Source organism: Vicugna pacos, chromosome 31, assembly GCF_048564905.1.
Source record: "Vicugna pacos chromosome 31, VicPac4, whole genome shotgun sequence".
Classification (NCBI taxonomy): Eukaryota; Metazoa; Chordata; class Mammalia; order Artiodactyla; family Camelidae; genus Vicugna; species Vicugna pacos.
In genome coordinates this window covers 24,915,631-24,933,931 of record NC_133017.1, presented here as the reverse complement: position 1 = coordinate 24,933,931, position 18,301 = coordinate 24,915,631, and positions in this window count along the sequence as shown.

Here is an 18,301-nt window from a genome sequence, read left to right as displayed (position 1 = left end):
CTGATCAGATATGGAGGGTAGGGGCTTCTGGCTAAACTGGCTTCTCAGGACTTTTGCTAAAATTGGACAATGCAGAGTCCCCAGGTGGGGGCCCTGAAATGGCTCAGAGGAGCCGGAGTAACGTTTGGCCAAAGAAACACCATCTCACCTCCCTGCTGTGGCCCAGCGCCTCCCCCCACCTTCGCCCTTGGAGTCCTCATTCTATATCCATAAGGGAAGGTGTAGCTGTGTGTAGCGCGCAGCAGGCTGGCATGGGGACTCCTCCGATTTCGGGCTGCCCTGAGAACAAAGGGCCCACGCCTTCCAAGAGAGGGCAGGCCTTCCGGGGACACCTGCCAAGAAGGCAGCAGAACCTGTTCTGTGTCCTCGGATGGACCCGGAAGGGAGGGCTGGCATTGCGACGAGGGGGAGGGAAAGTCTCTCTGAAGGAACTGCAGAGTGCTTTGTCTCTGCAGGGGGGGTCTCCCCAGCATCTGCCAAATGAGGGGGATTTGAGAGAATTCCTGGAAAACTGTGTGTGCGTGTGTGCCCCTGAGCTGGCGCCTAACCCTGGCTCGGTGACATCTTTGAGTCAAGAACTGGTAAGGGTGTTCTGAGGGCAGAGTGGGAGCGGCCGAGTGGCGTGGCTCCTGAGAGCAGATGGAAATCAAGGGCGTGAACCCGCAGGAGTCGCCCCGGAGAGGGTGCCCAACAGCTCGGGACAGCCCCATGCAGTACGTGACTCTACTGAGGTCCTGGGACATAGGGCTATCTTCTGAGCACCCACAGGAGCTCCCAATAAGAGTCAGCTCAAACCCTCAGAGAGACAGAGAGGGAAAGGGTGGGTGCCAGGGCTGGGGGAGGGGAATGGAAAGTCGTTCAATGGGTGAAGAGTTTCAGTTTGGGAAAAATAAAAAGTCCTGCAGACGGGGGGACGGTATAGCTCACTGCTAAAGCTCAGGCTCAGCACACATGAGGTCCTGGGCTCAATCCCCGGTACCTCCAATAAAAAAAAAGAACGAAAAGAAAAAGCTCTGTGGATGGACGTTGGTGATGGTTGCACAGCCATGTGAATATACTTACTGTCATCCACGTGGCATCAATATCCAATTAAAGTATCGCCAACGAGATAAGAATAAGATAAGGCATTGCTGTCTCCACTCACCCCTCTATCCCGCCCACCCCTCCCACCCCTGGCAGGTCTAAGTCCCACAGGGAATGTCTGAGAGGGGAAAGGTCAGGCTTTGCCCCCTCCCCAGGGTGGGTCCTGAGGATCAGCCCTAGAACCATGGTGGTCAGGGAACCCCGCCTCGAGTCAGAGACAGGGCTGAGGTTAGACTGGATGAGGCAATGTGTATAATGATACATGTCACAGCACAAAACTGCAAGTCCACTTAACGGGATGTGTTTGGATGAAGTGGCTCCACATCCTGTATAGAATGTTATTCAGATATTAAACATACTGAGTTAAATCCACATCTGTTAAACTGCAGGGATGTGTACACTGCGAAGTAAAGAAAGAAGATGCATGTCTGTCTGTCTGTCTATCTATCCGTCTATTTATCTATCTGTATCACAATTCCTTTTTTGTAAAACTCAACAAAGACAGACATTTGCCTTTGATGTCTATGTGTGTCCATGTTTGCACGTGAGGGCGAGCCTTGAGGACATTACAGTCAGTGAGCTAAGCCAGCCACAAAAGGCCTGTATGATTGCATTTATACGCAGGACCCAGCGTAGTCAGATTCCTCGAGAAAGGAGAAGAGTGGGTGCCAGGGGCTGGGGGAAGGAGTTAGTGTTTAATGGGGACCGAGTTTCAGTTTGGGGAGATGCCAAAGTTCTGGGGGCGGATGATGGTTGATGGGTCCACAATGATGTGAAGGGACTTAATGCCACTGAACTGTACGCTTGAAAATGATTAAAATGGTAAATTTTATGTCATTTATATTTTACCACAAATTTAAAAAGTGTCTGGAAAAATAATCTTTGGACCCTGGTTTACAAGGTGACTAAGCTTGTCCTTCGTTGTGACTGAAAACAGGAAATTAATCATGTGCGAAGGCCCAGCTGACGGGAGACACAAAAAAGACCCCTGGTGACTGGTGAGCTTCCATTTGTGCTGCGACAACAAGGAGGAAGTGAAAAAAATGACAGTCAACAATGGGATGAAAAACTCATGAAAAGGATAAATTGGAGCACCTCCGTGCGGGGAAGACAAGGGAAGAATAACCACCACTTGTCCCCGGGACAACGACCTCCCTCTGCCGCGCACCTGGGGGACGTCAGGACAAGGCTCTGGGGAAAGGCCGGGGCGGGGGGGACTCACCCAGAAGCGGCCCAGCGGCCCGGGGGTCCGAGCCCGGCAGCGCGGCGGCCCCGGAACCGCGCGCTGGTTCTAGTTCAGTGACGGTGGGCAGCATTGTGAGAGGCCCCACTCACTTTTGCTTTTTCAAAAGCCTGGCCCAGTTTAAAAGAAAAATAAGTGGAAAGTGGATTAAGGAAGCGGCAGGATGCCGCCCGGGCGGTGAATGGAGCGCGAGCCCGCGTCGCTCCGGAGCGGAGGCGCAAGGCCGGACGCTCACCCCGGTGGCCGTGTGGGCGTTAGGACTGTGCGTCGGGCTCCCACGCGCTGTTTATTGGTATTGATGAGTGTTTCGATGGGAGTGAAGGGTTAGCTCGAGGAGGCTTTTCGGACGGTTTAAAACCTAACACAGGGGCTTTGCTGCCCGACACATCTTAGTGGTTTTAAAACGACGCACCTTTATTAGCTCTCAGTTTCTGGGGGTCGGGGACGCAGGTGCGTCTTTCGTGGTGGTGCTGGCTCAGGGTCTCATCTGGTGTCATCTGTCATCTGGGTGTTGGAGGGTCCGCAGTTCTCTTAAAACTAGAGGGAACGGGGAGGGTCTTCCTCCAAGCTCGCTCCCAGGGCTGGGGGCAGGATTTGGTCTTCACGCATGTTGGGTTGAAGCCCCCATTCTTTGCTGGCTGGAGCTGTCAGGTCCCTGCCGGGGGTCCTCTCCTGAGGCTGCCCACACCAGGGCAGCTGGCTTCCTGCACGGTGGATGAGACAGCACACAGCCTTCTGCACCCTGATCGTGGAACTGACCTCCCATCGCACAGCCCCGCCTCAGGGAGCGAGGAGGACGCAGGGCTGCGGATCGCAGCGGGCCCTGGGGTCCCTTTCTGCAGCTGCCTGCCGCCTCCAGGTGAAGAAAGACGCTGGCCGGCGTCCTTGGAAACAGAGGCGCACAGTGAACTTCAGCAGGTAGAACGTGCCTCGGGACTTGGCTCCCCTGTTTTCTGACAAAGGCCTGCCCCATGAGCGTGGAGGTTGCCTTGTTTAGAGGGCAGAGGGGAGGCAGTGGGCGGGGGGGTTCTCGGTCCCCATCAGCGTGGTCCTCCCAAGGGAGGCCTGACTGACCAGGGCAGAGTCTTCTCTGCTGTGAGCAGGGACAAGCGCAGGCCTTTGCTTCCATCAGGAGCCGGCATCTCTGGTTTCCAAGGCCCCGGGGAGTGCTTCCGGGGGAGAGGGTAAAGAAGGAGCGAGAAGAGGCGTTAGTAGAGAAGAGATTTCAGAGCTTGCCTTCTCCAGGGCTGGCTCCTGGAGACAGACACCCACTCTCCTGTGTTCTGTAACCGGGTGGCACAGCCAGGGGAGCCTGTCAAAGGGTCCTGGGAGCCAGGCACACCGGCTGCCTGCTTTCCCCACGCCATCTCACGTGCCCTCAGAAGACCTCTCTGGAGGGGATGCTGTCTGACCTCCAGTTTTAAATCTGGGGAAACTGAGGCTGCAGGATAGAGCCACCTGCTGGAGGGCCTGGGGCCAGTGGGTGGCAGAACCCAGACCTCATGGCTGATCTGGACCCAAAATGTTCACTTTTCTGTTTAAAAGTCTCTAAGGTGCATCCAAGAGAGGTAACCAGACCAGCCATTTTTGAAACCAGGGCTCAATCAACATTAACCAGTCAGCTGTGAACACGGGTGGACGTGCAACCTCCCAGCTTCTCCAAGGGCTGTGGGGTCACTGAAGCCCTGGCTCTCAGCTGAAGGACCCTGATCCCCGAGGATTAGGGAGTGAGAGGTGTCGGGCTGGAGTGGCCCTCCTGGAATCCAGGGGCTCCCGCAGGAAGGCGTCCTTCCAGGGAGGCTGTGACTCCCCGTCCTCACCCCTGGTCGGTCCCAGCGATGCTCCGAGGGCTGTGAGACCACCCCTCACCCTTCACGTGCTCTGTAGCTACATCCTTCCACACAGCGCCACGCTGGACTCACGTGAAAGACAGAGTCAGAGCAAACGCGCCTGTGACCTGGATACAGTGTGACAAGACAGGGTTGTTGGAGTTTTAAGGGACAGCTGCGGCTTACATTTATGCAACAGAAAGTGTTCTTCTGTAGCAGTCAGCGCCCAGTCTCGAAGCGTGGCCACGCAGGGCCAGGCTTCCCCTTATTTTAACTGGGACTTGGCACAAACACCGCGCGAAGGAAGTCATTACAGTTGAGTTTACTTTCATCGTCTGTGGTCCCTGTGACATTTACGCCATGGAGGTAATCTTTCCCCACCCCCGGCTGAAAACCTCTCTGCTGCCTTTCACCTAATGCGGGCCCTGGAGTGACCTCGCACGGCCGCTCCCGGATGGAGCCGGTCTTCGGGCACCTCCCTCCGCCCGCCTGGCACCGCACACCGGATGCCTGCAGGAGCGCCGTGCGCTTTCCCCCTTCCCTTCCTCCCGTTTCCTCTCCCCTCCATCCCACTGGCGGTCCGGCCCCTCCAGGTGGAGCCCGGGGAAGGGCCGATGTGTGGGTCCAGCTGCCCGGCCCCGGGGCGGGGATGGTCGGGAGGTTCCCGGAGGGGCTTCGCGCGGGGCTCCCAGCGACGTTCGGCGGCAGGTCTGTGCGGCTGCGCTTTCCAGGCCCGGGCGGCGCCCCTCCCGCCCCGCAGGCCCCGGCCCGCCCGGCGCCCCCGTGCTCGCTCACGCTCGCCTTCAGCGAGCTGGCCCCTGGCAAGCGATCCTTCCAGGGCGACTGAAGGCGGCTCCGGACAGGCTCCCCCCGGCGGGCCGCGGTAACCGCGCCCGCAGCGCCCGCCCGGGTGGCAGCGCGGTTGCCTGCTCCCGCAGGCGGCCTCCCGAGCGGCCCTGGAGCCCTCACTGCTGTGCAGACCCCTCCCCTGGGCGTGGGCTGGACCCCGTGACTCGCTGCTGACCAGCTGAACCCAGCCGAAGTGACGGGGCGCCGCTTCACAGACTGGGTTGTGGGAAGACTGGAACTCCGATCACACTTCCGAGAAGCAGTGTGAGATTCATCCAGGTGGCTGCTGTGTCAGGAGTCCCTCCTGTTTTGTCACTAAGTGGCATTCCGTGTTATGGAGCGACCCCCGTTTGTTTAATCATGCAGCCACTGAAGGGCATCAGAGTTATTTCCAGTTTGCTGGCTGTTCGTGTGCCAGTTTGTGTGTGGGTGTGTGTGCGTGAACTTAAGTCTTCACTTCTCTGGGATAAATGCCCAGAAGTGCAATTTCTGGGTCACGTGGTAGTTATATGATTTTTTTTTTTAAGAAACTGCCAAAATGGCTTTCAGAAGCCTGTTCCATTTTACACTCTCACTAGCAATGTCTGAGGGATCCCGTTTCTCCGCATCCTCACCTCCATCTGGGGCGGTCACCATTTAAAAAAAAAACATTTCCCCGTTCTGACAGCGGTGTAGTGGTATCTTACTGTGATTTTAATGTACCATTGAATACTTTTCATACACCTGTGTACCCTCTTTGGTGACATTTCTCTTCATGTCTTTTGCCCATTTCTAATTGGATTTTTTTTTAATGTTCAGTTTTGGGAGTTCTTTATAGATTCTAGACAGTAGCCCTTTGTCAGATCTGTGGTTTGCAAATATTTTCTCCCAGTTCTCTTATGAGGGGGGTCCTTTGCAGAGCAAAGGTTTTTAATTTTAATGAGATTCAATTTAATGGTTTTTCCCTTTTTGCCTTATGCTTTGGTGTACAATCTGAGACATTTTCCCTAGCCTTAGAAGGTATTTTTGCCTTTTTTTAAAAAAAAAATTTAAAGCTGTATGTTCATAAATCATGAGTTAAGTTTTCTATAAGAAGCAAGAATTTAGTGAAGTTTCCTGTTTTGTGTAGCGGTGTCCCAAAGCTCCAGGACCATTTATTGAAAAGGCTCCCTTTCCTCCACTGAATTCCTTTTGCACATTTGTCAAAAATCAGTTGAGTGTATTTGCACTGGTGTATTTCTGGGTTCTCCCTCCTATTCCATTGATCTATCTGTCCCTCCACCAGCGCTGTAGCTGTAGTTCTGCACCAGCTCTTAAAACCGGTAGATGAATTTCTCCTACATGATTTTCTCTTTCAAAGTTATTTTAGATGTACTCATTTCTTTGCCTTTCCACGTAAATTTTAGAATAATGTCAATACCTACAAGAAAAATCTTCTGGGCACTTGAAAGAAATTGTGTTAAACCTATCAATTAATTTGGGAAGAACTGACTTCTCATAATGTTGAGTCTTCAAATCTATGAACACAATATTTCTCTCCATTTATTTAATTATTGATTTTTTCATCAGCATTTTGCAGTACAAGTCCTATACATGCTTTGTTGGATGTATATTTTAGTATCTCATTTCTTTTAGCTACTGTAAATCAGATTATATCTTAATTTCAGGTCTGCATGTTCATTGATAGTGTACAGAAGCACAATTGATTTTGGTACGATTATATTTTTTTGGTGTGATTATCTTTTATCCCACCACATTGCTCAGCTAAGGCAGTTCTAGGATTGTTTTGTAGATTCTATGAGTTTTCCTAAGTAGAAAATCAGGTCATCTACAAACAGGGACAGTTTTGCTGCTTCCTTTCTGACTGGTATACAGTTTATTCACTTTTCTTGCCTTATTGCACTGGCTAGAACTTCCAGTACTATGTTGAATGAGAATGGTGAGAGCAGACATTCTTATCTTGTCCCCAATCCTAGAGGAAAACCATTCAGTCTCTCATCACTAAGTATAATGTGACCTGTAGGATATATGTTGATACAATTTATCAATTTGAGGAGGTTCCACTCCTATTACTATATTCCAGGAGTTTCTTATTTCAAATCATGAGTGGGCTTAAATTTTGTCAAATGTTTATTGTGAATCAATTGATATAATTAAGTGGTTTTTCTTCTTCAGCTTGTCGGTATGGTAGATTTTTAAAATATTGAACCAGCTTTGTATTCCTGGGGAAAAAAAAACCACTTGGTCCATCATGGTGTACAATTATTTTTATATACTATTGAATTCTAGTTGCTAATATTTTAAGAAGAGTATTTTACATTAGTATTTATGAGAAATGTTTGCAGTTTTTTTCTGGATAGTTTCTTTGTCTAGTATTGTATCAAGTAATATTAGATTCATAAAATAAATTAATCTCTTCTATTTTGGGGAAGCAATTGTATATAGTTGGTGTTATTCCTTTAAACATTTGCAGGAATTCTCCAGTGAAACAATCTGGATCTGGAAATTTCTTTTGAAGGGAGGTTTTGAATTATAAATTCCATTTTTCTGAGAGATATAGGGCTATTCAAGTTATCTGTTTAATAGTAGGAGTTACAGTAGATTGTTTTTAAAGAAATTAGTCCATTTCATCTAAGCTGTCAAAATTTTGTACATAACATTCTTTTATTATCCTTTTAATATTTGTAGGGTCTGTAATATCTTCTGTTTCATTTATTTGTTGTTGTTGTTGTTGGTTTGTTTTTGTTTTTACTTTTTATCTTTTCCGTTAACAGAGGCAATGGGGATTGAACCCAGGACCTCAAGCATGCCAAGCGCATGCTCTACCACTGAGCTAAATCCCCAACCCTCTGTTTCATTCTTAATATTGATGATTTGTGTCATCTCTTTATTTTGTCAGTTTGTCTACTTGACTTTTCAAAGATCCAGCTCTTTGTTTCATTGATTTTTCTTTCTTTCTTTTTTTTTTTTTTGCTTTTATTTTATTGATTTCTGCTCCTATACTTATGATTTTCTTCCTTTTGCTTGCTTTGGGTTTATATTCTTCTTCTTCTTCTAAGTTCTTGAGGTGGGGTCTTAGATTACTGACTTGAGACTTATCTTCTCTAATGTATACATTTAATGCTATAATTTTCCCTCCCACCACTGCTTTAGTGGTGTTTCATAAATTCTGATATGCTGTATTTTCATTTTCATTCAATTCAGTACAGTTTTATTTTCTTTGAGATTTTTTCTTTGACCCATAGATTATTTGAAAGTGTGCTTTAGAAATTGACACAATATTGTAAACTGACTATACCTCAATAAAAAAAATTTTTAAGTGTTTTCATTTGTGTTTGGTGATTTTCCTCTTATTGTTTTGTCATTGATTGCTCTAGTTTGACTCCATTTTGGTCAGAGAACATACCCTGCATGATTTTAATTCTTTTAAATTTTCTTAGGTTTTTTTTTTATGGCCCACGATGTCATTTATCTTGAAAAGAATATGTATTCTACTGTTGTTGTGTGGAGTAGCTTATACATGTGGATTAGACCTGTTGGTTAATAGTGTTATTGAGTTCTTTCTTCTGTGTCCTTGTTGATTTGCTTTGTCTGGTTCTATTGATTGTTGAGAGAGGAACATTGAAGTCTGTGTCTACAATTGTGGAACTTCTCTCAGTTGTATCAGTTTTTGCCTTACATATTTTCCCCTCTGTTGTTGATCGCATACACATTTTTTAAGATTTCATTTTAAATTAACAATTGTGGTTTGACTGTGTCTCTTGATATAGCCTTTTAAAAGCTGTTTCTCTAAACATTACATTATACATACCTTTCTTATCAGTCCACTGTGTCTTTTACCAGTTCAAATGAAGCATAAAAACCTTACACCCTGTCCCCCCCTTGTAATATGAGTGCCTTAAATATTTCCTCTAAATACATTTAGAACCATATCAGATGGTGTTATAATTTTTGCTTAAACTGGCAAGCATTATTTATAAAATTCAAGCACAGAACAGTCTATTGTATTTACTTATATTTTTGCTTATCATGTTCTTCCTTCTTTCCTAAAGTTTCAAGATTTCTTTTTTTATTCTTTCCTTTTGCTTAAAGGACTTCTTTTAGACATTCTTTTAGGGTAGTCCTGATTGCAACAAATTATATTTGTTTTATATGAAACTGTCTTTATTTTTTTCCTTTATTCACATATAGGAAAAATATATAGGATTAATTTACATATTGGGTTCCATATACAGAATATAGGATTCTGGGCTGACATTTCTTTTCTTTCAGCAATTACAAAACATTGTGCTACTTCCTTCTGATCTCTGTGATTTTTGATGAGAAATTCATTGTCATAAGAACTGTTTTTTACCTATGGATAAGGTGTCATTTCTCTTTCACTGCTTTCAGGATATGTTCTTTATTTTCATTTTTCAGATGTTTGATTACTATGTGTCTTGGTGTGGATTTCTTTGAGTTTGTAGTGTTCAGATTCTCTCAGATTTTCAAATCTGTGAATCTATAGATGGTTATTTTTCCCTAAATACAGGAAAATTTCAGTCATTTTTGGGGGTACTTTTATGGTCCCACTCTCTTTGTCCTCTCCTTCTAATACTCCAATGGTACAAATATTAAATATTTTGTTATAGTCCCATCGGTCCCTAAGGTTCTGTTCAATTTTTGAAGATTTTTTTCTGTTGCTTGTGCTGGGCCATTTCTATTATTCTTTTTTCCAGTTCACTGAGTCTTTCCTCTGTCCCCTCCATTCTGCTATTGTCTTTCCATTTATTTTTTTATTATTGCTATTGTATTTCCCAGTTTTAAGATTTCCATTTGGTGCTTCTTTACCTCTTCTATTTCATTGCTTAGACTTCCAGAATTTTCATTGGTTTAAAGCACGTTCATAATTGCTTATTGAAGCATTCTTACGATGATGCTTTTAAAAGTCTTTTAAAGTCTTTATTAGAGAATTCAAATGCATCTGTCAACTTGCCGTTGATCTATTGATTGTCCTTTTTCATTAAGTTTGAAATCTTTCTATGATGAGTTATTTTTATTGAAATCTGCAAATTTGAGGACTATGGGAGGAGAATTTGAATTGCATTTAAATGTTCTGTCTTAGTTGGCTTTCTGTGACACTGCTCTGGTCCGGGAGCGGGAGACAGGGCCTTTTAGGATGCCTCTTTACCGGCTGGAGGGGATGGAAGTCAAAGCTTCCCACTTGGCTTTTGCTGGCATGGGTGAGGATTAGGCCACAGTTTTAAGTGGGATTTAGCTCAGAGGAGAGCATTTATTATATGAAAGTTCATGTCTTGCTAGGCTGGGTCCCCTTGATCTTTGGCTAAAGAAAGAATGATTTTGTTGAGGTTTTACTGTTGGCATATTATTCAGCTTCAAGTCACAGTTGTATGAGACAAAAAGAAAACCCAGGAATGGCCGCCATATTGATTCCTTCGTCCCAAGGCCCATAGCTAGCCTGCGTTTTCTTTCAACAATTGCAAAACACTGTGCCACTTCTCTCCACCTTTCAGAATCTTCTTAGACTGTTGTTTACATAGTGTTCAGAAGGTTTAGCTGTAGCTAGTAGGAGGAGCAGGGAAACTTACAGCTACTCCATCGTCCTGGAAGCTGAAGTTGAATAAGCCCACTTTGCCACCAGGTAAAAACCATGCAACTCTGGGGCTCCAGGTTCTCAAAGGAGGACTTTCAATAGGTGTCACAAAGCCAAAGAAACTGGAAGATGGTGACATTCTCCAACATACCAACACCAAAACCGAACACACAAACACATTTCCATTAGGGTATTAGTTTCTGTGGCTGGATATCTGGATGGGAGAAATGATAAGGAATGAGTGAAACTGGGGACTGGGTATTCTATTTATAAGAACAAAGGGATTAGTAAAGCCAACAGAGTAAATTAAATTGTATTGGAGAAGAGATTATAGTCCTTTAGAGAGCTCGATCTGTTCAAGGTGATGTCCTCAAATGACAGTGACTCTTACCAGCTTTTGCTTCTCCTCCTGCCCACCAAGGGGAATGTTTTTATTTACTTTATATGGAAAATCTGTTCTGGGAGTTTATATTTAGCTACTTGTATTTGATCAACAATGAGTTGGTTACACAACAAAGGATAAAACTACTGTTTGCTTAATCAGATTTTTTTAAAGTGATATTCTGAGCTTAAATAAAATGTTAAAATGTTAATGTACCTTTATGAACTCGATTTGTTGCCATGCTGGCCCTTGACACAAATGGGAGGGAGTCTGGATCAGTTGGCTTGGGCTGCCACTACAGAGGGGAGGTCAGAACGCAGACTTTCATGGGGGGGAAGACCGCTTGAAGCAGGACGCAGGAGGAGGCGGCCGTCTACAAGCCCAGAAGAGGGATTTCTTGACCTCAGACCCCCAACCTCCAGAACTGTGAGAAAATATATTTCTTTTGCTTAAGACCCCCACTCTATGGTACTTTACCATGGCAGCCCTCACCCGCGCACACTGGGACCTGTGGGAGGCAGAGGGCTGGGTGGGACAGAAACTTGCTCCCTGGAGCAGGGCAGAACAGCAGGGGATGATGAGGGGACACTGTCAGAAGGGTAGCCCAGGACCACAGCCGGGAGCCCCAAGCCATTTGGGAGCATCATTCCCCTCCCTGCAGAGGTCACTGCAGGGAGACCTTAGCAGATGGCCCTGGAGGAGGACACCGGGCAGCTGGGGGCTGTGCCAGTGCACAGGGGCAACCAGAAGAACTGTTGGACTGTGTTCCAGTTGGATAAATCTGGCTTCAGCAAACTCGGTTCTGAGGCTCTGCTCATCCCAGCCCCTCACCCTCCTCATCCTCTTGGCCTTGGGGGCAGTCTTCTTGCTCTTGGAAGACACCATGGCTTCCCCACCTCCAGGCCTTTGTATCTGCTCTTCCTTATACCTGGGACTCCCCCAGCTCCCTTCTCCCAGGCTTCTGGTCGAGCAACTCCTATTCAATTTTGTTGCTCAGCTTAAACATGAAGTCTTCAGATAATCCTTCCATACGCATTCCATCCCACTATCAGTTAATTGCCACTTTCACATCAAGCAATTCTGCATTTTCCCATTAGAGCATCCTTCCCAACGCACGCTCCTCCCCTGGTGAAGGCAGAGACTGCGTCCTGTTTATGACCAGCATTGGTCAGGTGATTACTGATGGGTAGAGAAGTGAGGCAGGAGCTAGGAAGCCGACTGACCTTCCACTTGGGCAAACTGGGGGGATGGACAATGGCGCTGGTGGGACTCCAGGAGAAAAGTGACAGGTAGGTAGATAAAGTTGGTTGTAAGGAGGGACGCCCCGGTCTCTTCCTTGCCTTCACTTACTAATGGTCCCTTCACTTCACTTACTGATTACTGACAAAGACTTAATTCCGACGCCCCACCAGCGAGGTGCCCACCTCCCCACCAGTAGGCAGGCTTCCCCTGAGCGAGGACTCCTCAGACGCTCCAGGTCTCCCCTCGTGAGTGCCTGGCCTCAGCTGGGGTTAATTTTCTTTCCCTCTTTCATTTTCGTCTGGTTAGTACTAAACATGTTACAGCTCCAGATGTCTGGAGGGTCCAGAGGACTTGGCTCCCACCCCATCTCTGTGGTCCCCATGGATGCTGGGGGTGGGGGAGGAGGGCAGGATGGGCCTGTCCTCACACACTGTCTCCTCGTGCCCTGAGGGGCCCTGCAGGTCAGGTGGCCAGATTTAGCAAATACAAGCGGAAGATGCCCAATTAAATATGAATTTCAGGCAGACGCTGAATAACGTCTTAGCGCAGGTAGGTCTCATCATGCTTGCAACTTACTTAGGATCATCGACTCACTGTTTATCTAACATTTGCATTGTAGCTGGGCAGCCAGCATTTCATCAGGCCACCCTCCCAGGAGGCAAGTGACCCGATTTCTCCACTCTCACCAGCACCCGTCACGTCACTTATACAAACACCGCTGGGGATGGAGATTCAGTGTCTGCTCGCAAAGCCTTCCAGCCGGCCTGCTGATGGGACATTCGGGGGCCATCATTCTCCCAGGCTCCCCGTGGTTCCTACAGTTCTTAGCCCTCGGGCCCGGGACTTCAGCTTTGCATCTCCGTCTCCTCCTTCAGCTCAGGCCTTGGGTCCTCCAAGTCCCACTCAAAGCAGTTTGCCCCATTAGTTTGCTTTGCAGCAGGGCAAGTGGTCTGGAGCTGGGCACGGCCTCCTCCAGGCGGGCCACAGGCTGTGTTATCCTGCGGCTCACCTTTTCAGTGCCTTCGTCCTCATTGTCCTCCCATGCTCTGCCTTTCTTAGGGTTATAACTAAACACACACCTGCACATGAACACACATATGTGTGAATAGGCACATACATACATACACACGTACAGTATTCATGCATACCTATATGTACACACAAACACATGTATACACGCAGATGCACAGACGTGTACACATACCTACACAGACATACATGCACACACAGACATATACAGAGGATCTGAAGGCACAGGCACACAGGAGAACAATGGCCACGTGAAGACAGGCAGAGACTAAAGTGATGCAGTCACAAAACAAGGAACACCTGCGGCCACCAGAAGCAGGACGAGACAAGAGGACCCTCCCGTGGCATCTTCAGAGGGAGCGTGGCCCTGCTGACAGTTGTATTTGAGACTTCCGGCCTCCGGTACTGTGAGACAATAAGTTTCTGTTGTCTTAAGCCACCCAGTGTGTGGTACTTGGCCACGGCAGGCCCAGGAAGCTAATCACGGCCCCTCAAAAACAACGCGGTAATGATCAGCCGGTAAGTCAGGTCCATTACCCAGCTGACCCAGAAAACACAGGGCTAAAACTGGCGCATCTGATAACAGGCGCCTGGGAGTTAAGCTCTCACGGAGGCGCAGTGAACCGGGCAGGAGCTGGCCCACAAGCCGGGAGGAGACCGCAAGGCTCATCTGGGTCACGCACCAGAAAACTCCTCTGCGTTCTGGGAAACATAGGGTCTGCGGTGGTCTGAGAGGATTCTGGTACGGCCTTGCTGGCCAAAAGCGTCAGGCAGCGTCGTGCGCCGCGGTTCGGCTGGAGTCGCTGGGGGTTCTGGGGCGGCCTGGGGGACGGACAGGGAGGGGGCGGTTCGGGAATGAGAGCACCCCAAAATCAGGGCACAGGGCACGGCTGAAGCCATGTTTAGAGAGCTGTATGCTGGCTGACATTTAAAAATCTCTGCATAAAAACAGATCACTTCTGTACAGCACAGGGAACCGTATTCAATATCTTATAATAACCTTTAATGAAAAAGAATATACGTGTATGTGTATGATGGGGACAGTGCGCTGCGCCCCAGAGACTGACACATTGCAACTGACTGTACTTCAGTCAAAACTAATCTAGGTCCGGAGACATACACTGCAAAATCTAAAGTGCACACTCTGAAATCATATGGGTAGAACGGCCAGAACTAAGGCCTTTGGCTTACATTTCCTTATCAAAGGGTATTCTGCCTTCCGCTCTCACTCAGTGCCTGCTGCTCCCGGTCTGAACTGGCGCCCGCTGGCTGCCGGAGCCGGCCCTCCGAGGGCGTGGGCCAGGGGGCGCCTTCGGGTGCGCCCTGTGTGTCTCTCCGAGGCCGCCGGCGGGGCAGGGGCTCCTACGGGGCGCGCACGGCGCTCGGCGAGAGGGGCCAAGGGCTTCGCCTGGTCTCCGCCAGCCAGGCAGCTGCTCACCTAGACAGGCCGCGTGGTGAGGGCTGCCTTGATGAAGTGGGTGCCAGCTCCCTCATCCTCCCCCACAAAGACCCATGCCGAGAAAACCCCGCGGTGTTTTCCGGGTGACAGGGGACCCTCAACCCCAAGAGACCGGTGCCTTTGTGTTGCTTGGCGCCTGACCCTGTGTGGGCTGGCTCCTCGCTCCGTCTGTGAAGCCACAGGTGGTAAACAAATAAACTGATGCTCCGTTCGAGCCCATAAACAGCCCTCTCTCTCCCACCATCGGCTGCAAACTCCCACGCGCTCCCCCCTGTATTCTTTCCCAACTCTTCTCTGAAATGTAGGACCCAAAATGCATGAAAACTTTTGATCCAGATCCTGCCATGAAGATAAAAAAAAAAGTTAATCCCCGTGTTTATAGAGATTATCTGTTCTGTTCTATATTTCATCCTGGTGATCGTTATCTGCGCTATTAATAAGTTCTGGAGTAAAATGAGGCACTGGCTAATTCAGGAGGTGCTTTGAGGCCATTAAAATGGTAAGGATCTTGACACCAGATTAAAAAAAAAACTTTCAGATGCTCTTAAAACATCACATGTGCTTGTCCTTAAAATGCGGACCAGAGCTACTGAGTCGCTTTGCCACCGGCTCCCCGACTAGAGCTGTGTGTCACCGTGCGCTTGACTTCAACTTTTTGAGCCTTGATTTCTTCATATTAAACTGTGAATCAGACAACGACAATCACTGAACACGGATGTCTATGGTAAAGTAAAAAATGAGATGACGCGGTCCCCGCTCTGGAAAGCCGGAGGATCAGCACACCTTCCCCTTGCTCCAAGAAGGAGCATCTGCCTATTCTCAAAGGCCACAAATATCACCTTTCTTTTTATCGCAGGTGAGAGACCTGCATGGCCTTTGGGGGCGCGTGATGGGCAACCGTGAGCCTGTGGACCTGCCCGGAGACCTGGGCTTGGGCTGCCTCTGCTTGACTGTGGATCCTGACAAGCCTCCTCGTGGGGCACCTACACTGTCCTGGTCACAGGGGCTCAGAAGAGCTTCCCTTCTTACCCAGTGTCACCAGCTTCAGGGGCCACGCTCTGAAGCAATCTCAGATTTCCCTATTCCTTTGTAATTTCACTGTCTGGATCCTCATCCAACCCTGTTCATTTCTTTCTGATATTTTCTCCTTTGTTCTGTTTCCTCTCTAGGCCCTCTTATGCATTCATTATTGCTGCCATAATCTTTTAAAAATACTATGATCATTGCTCTCCCCTTAATCATTTAGTTTCATATTTGGGTCAGACTTTACCAGTCCCAAATTGTTTCTTTCTTTCTTTTTTTAATGAAGTATATTTGGTTTACACTGTTGTGTTAATTTCTGGTGTACAGCATTGTGATTCAAATATATATATATTTCTTCTCATCTTCTTTTTCATTATAGGCTATTATGAGGTATGGAATACAATTTCCTGTGTTATACAGTTATACAGTTTATCTATTTTATATATAGTAGTTTGTATCTACAAATCCCAAACTCCCAATTTATCCCTCCCCAGCCCCTGTCCCCCTGGTAACCACAAATTTGTTTTCTATGTCTGGGAGTCCAAACCGCTCCTTATTGTCCCCCAGCCCTCTGTGTTCATTATACTGATTTCAAACTTTCAGCTGCAGGTGTCAGAGAACCAGCCTAACGGTGCCATAGGCAAGAGGACCCCTCACGGAGTCACGGAGCCTGACTCTGGGGTGAGACCATCCCGAGATTACTTTAGAAGCTCAGCAAGCTCCGCCTTCCAGCGTGGCCCTCTCCCGTCATCACCACCTGGGTCCAAGGGTCCTGGCACAGCTCAGCAGGCAGCTGACAGCCCCCGTCTTCAACTGCCCTTCCCCTCTCACTGTCATCTGTCCCAAAGATCGGCCTTTTGGGCTTTTATTTGACTTAGAATTTTCTCTGTCTCTCTCTAAACCAAATCTTCTTCCTTTGAGGCCAAATTATCGCCTCCTCTCAGCCCTCCTGGATTTAACATATCTTCTCATTTTCTGTATTCTTGGTCCTCCAGCAGCTGGAGTCTTGCTGACCAGGAGGCACTGCTCTTCCTAGGACGAGCTAATCCGTGGAGATAGCACACGGCCCACCCAGGGGCGTGCTATTTGTATGCAAAGTAGCTGATCCAGCCCCCTCCTCCTCTATGAGGCTTCCACACTCCAGGCCTGTATTTCTTTGCCCTGATCACCCCAGGGCCAGGTACCAGACAATTCCGGGGGGGCAGCCTCTACATCCCAGAGCCCTATGAAATTATTCAGACCAGCCAATCCCAAACGAGCTAATGATGCATTCTCTGTCTCGCCAGTTCCTTCCCATGAAAGTCACTCCACAGACTCTGGCCATGTTTTGCACTCTCCCTCTGCCTCCTGGCCGCCCCCGATGCTTCCCCCAGTGGCCCTGCAGGGCACGCTCCCTCCTCCTGAGAACTGTAAGTAACACACTGTCTTTTCAGTGGCCGTCATCACCGTCTCCCGATTTGTTGGCCTCTCCATACCTAGATAATCATGAAGCCTCTGTTTTAAAACACTTCCCAAGCTAGCTTTAGCAGTAGTAGGAACCAATGGAGCTTTCCTTTCCCAGACATTTACGTCTTGTGAAGCCTTGGATTCAAAAGTGAATCATGCACGTTGGCTGGATGGAGACAGCAAAGAGCTGTGGGGAAGACGAGACAACCTGCCAGGATGGCAGCTTTATTATTTCTGAAGGGGCTGGAAGGGACAGAAAGATGATGGAGAGGGCCGCCGAATGTGGCTAGGCAGAAATGAAAACCATGGGGGTGAGAATAACTAATTTAAATTGTACTAAAGACAGAAAGTGAGAGATCCCTTAGAAAGCCCACACAGCAGACTTGAGAGGGAAGGGAAAAGTGAACAAGGAATTTACTCTGATCCGATAACCACAAAACATGGATCCCGATGCAACAGCGCAACGCCTGGAATCAGATTTCCAAGCTCCAGGATCCTGGGGCAGCTGCTTGTTGACCGAAAAGGAGGGAGATGTTCAATCTACTGCTCAGGTATCACCTGGGACCTCCTGATGGGCAAGACTGCAGTCCTGCTCTTCGAGTTCTGGGAAAAGCCAGTAACTCCCCGTTTTCCCCAAGAAGAGCTTTGGGGGCAGGTTCTCGGTCCCTGCCTCTCATCCATTTTCCTCACCGCACCACGTTCTGTTGCTCCTTTTCACCCTGAGAGCCCGAGGACACCCACTGTCCCTCCCATTGGTGGCTCTGCATGGATTTGATCCCACAAGGGCAGAAGCCATTAGGATGGGCTCAGCCGAAAGTCAGACTAGCCAAAATAAAATGGCCTAACCCAGCACTCCTCAAATTTTAATTTGCAAAGGAATCACCCAATGGCTTTGCTAAATGCAGATTTTATCAATGTACAGACCAGCAGCTTTGCGGAAGGATGAGATTCTGAGCTTTTCACGAGGTCCGCTGTTTCAAGGAACACACTCCGAGGTGGAACAACAGTGTAGACACACAGTTTTCTTTCCCAAGAAAGGGTTGGTGTGGAGACCTTGCTCCACGGAGTTGGAAGGGACCCAGGCAAGTTCCATATTGCAGCTCCATCATGGAACCTGCACTCACTCAGTTACCTTAGAGTTCAG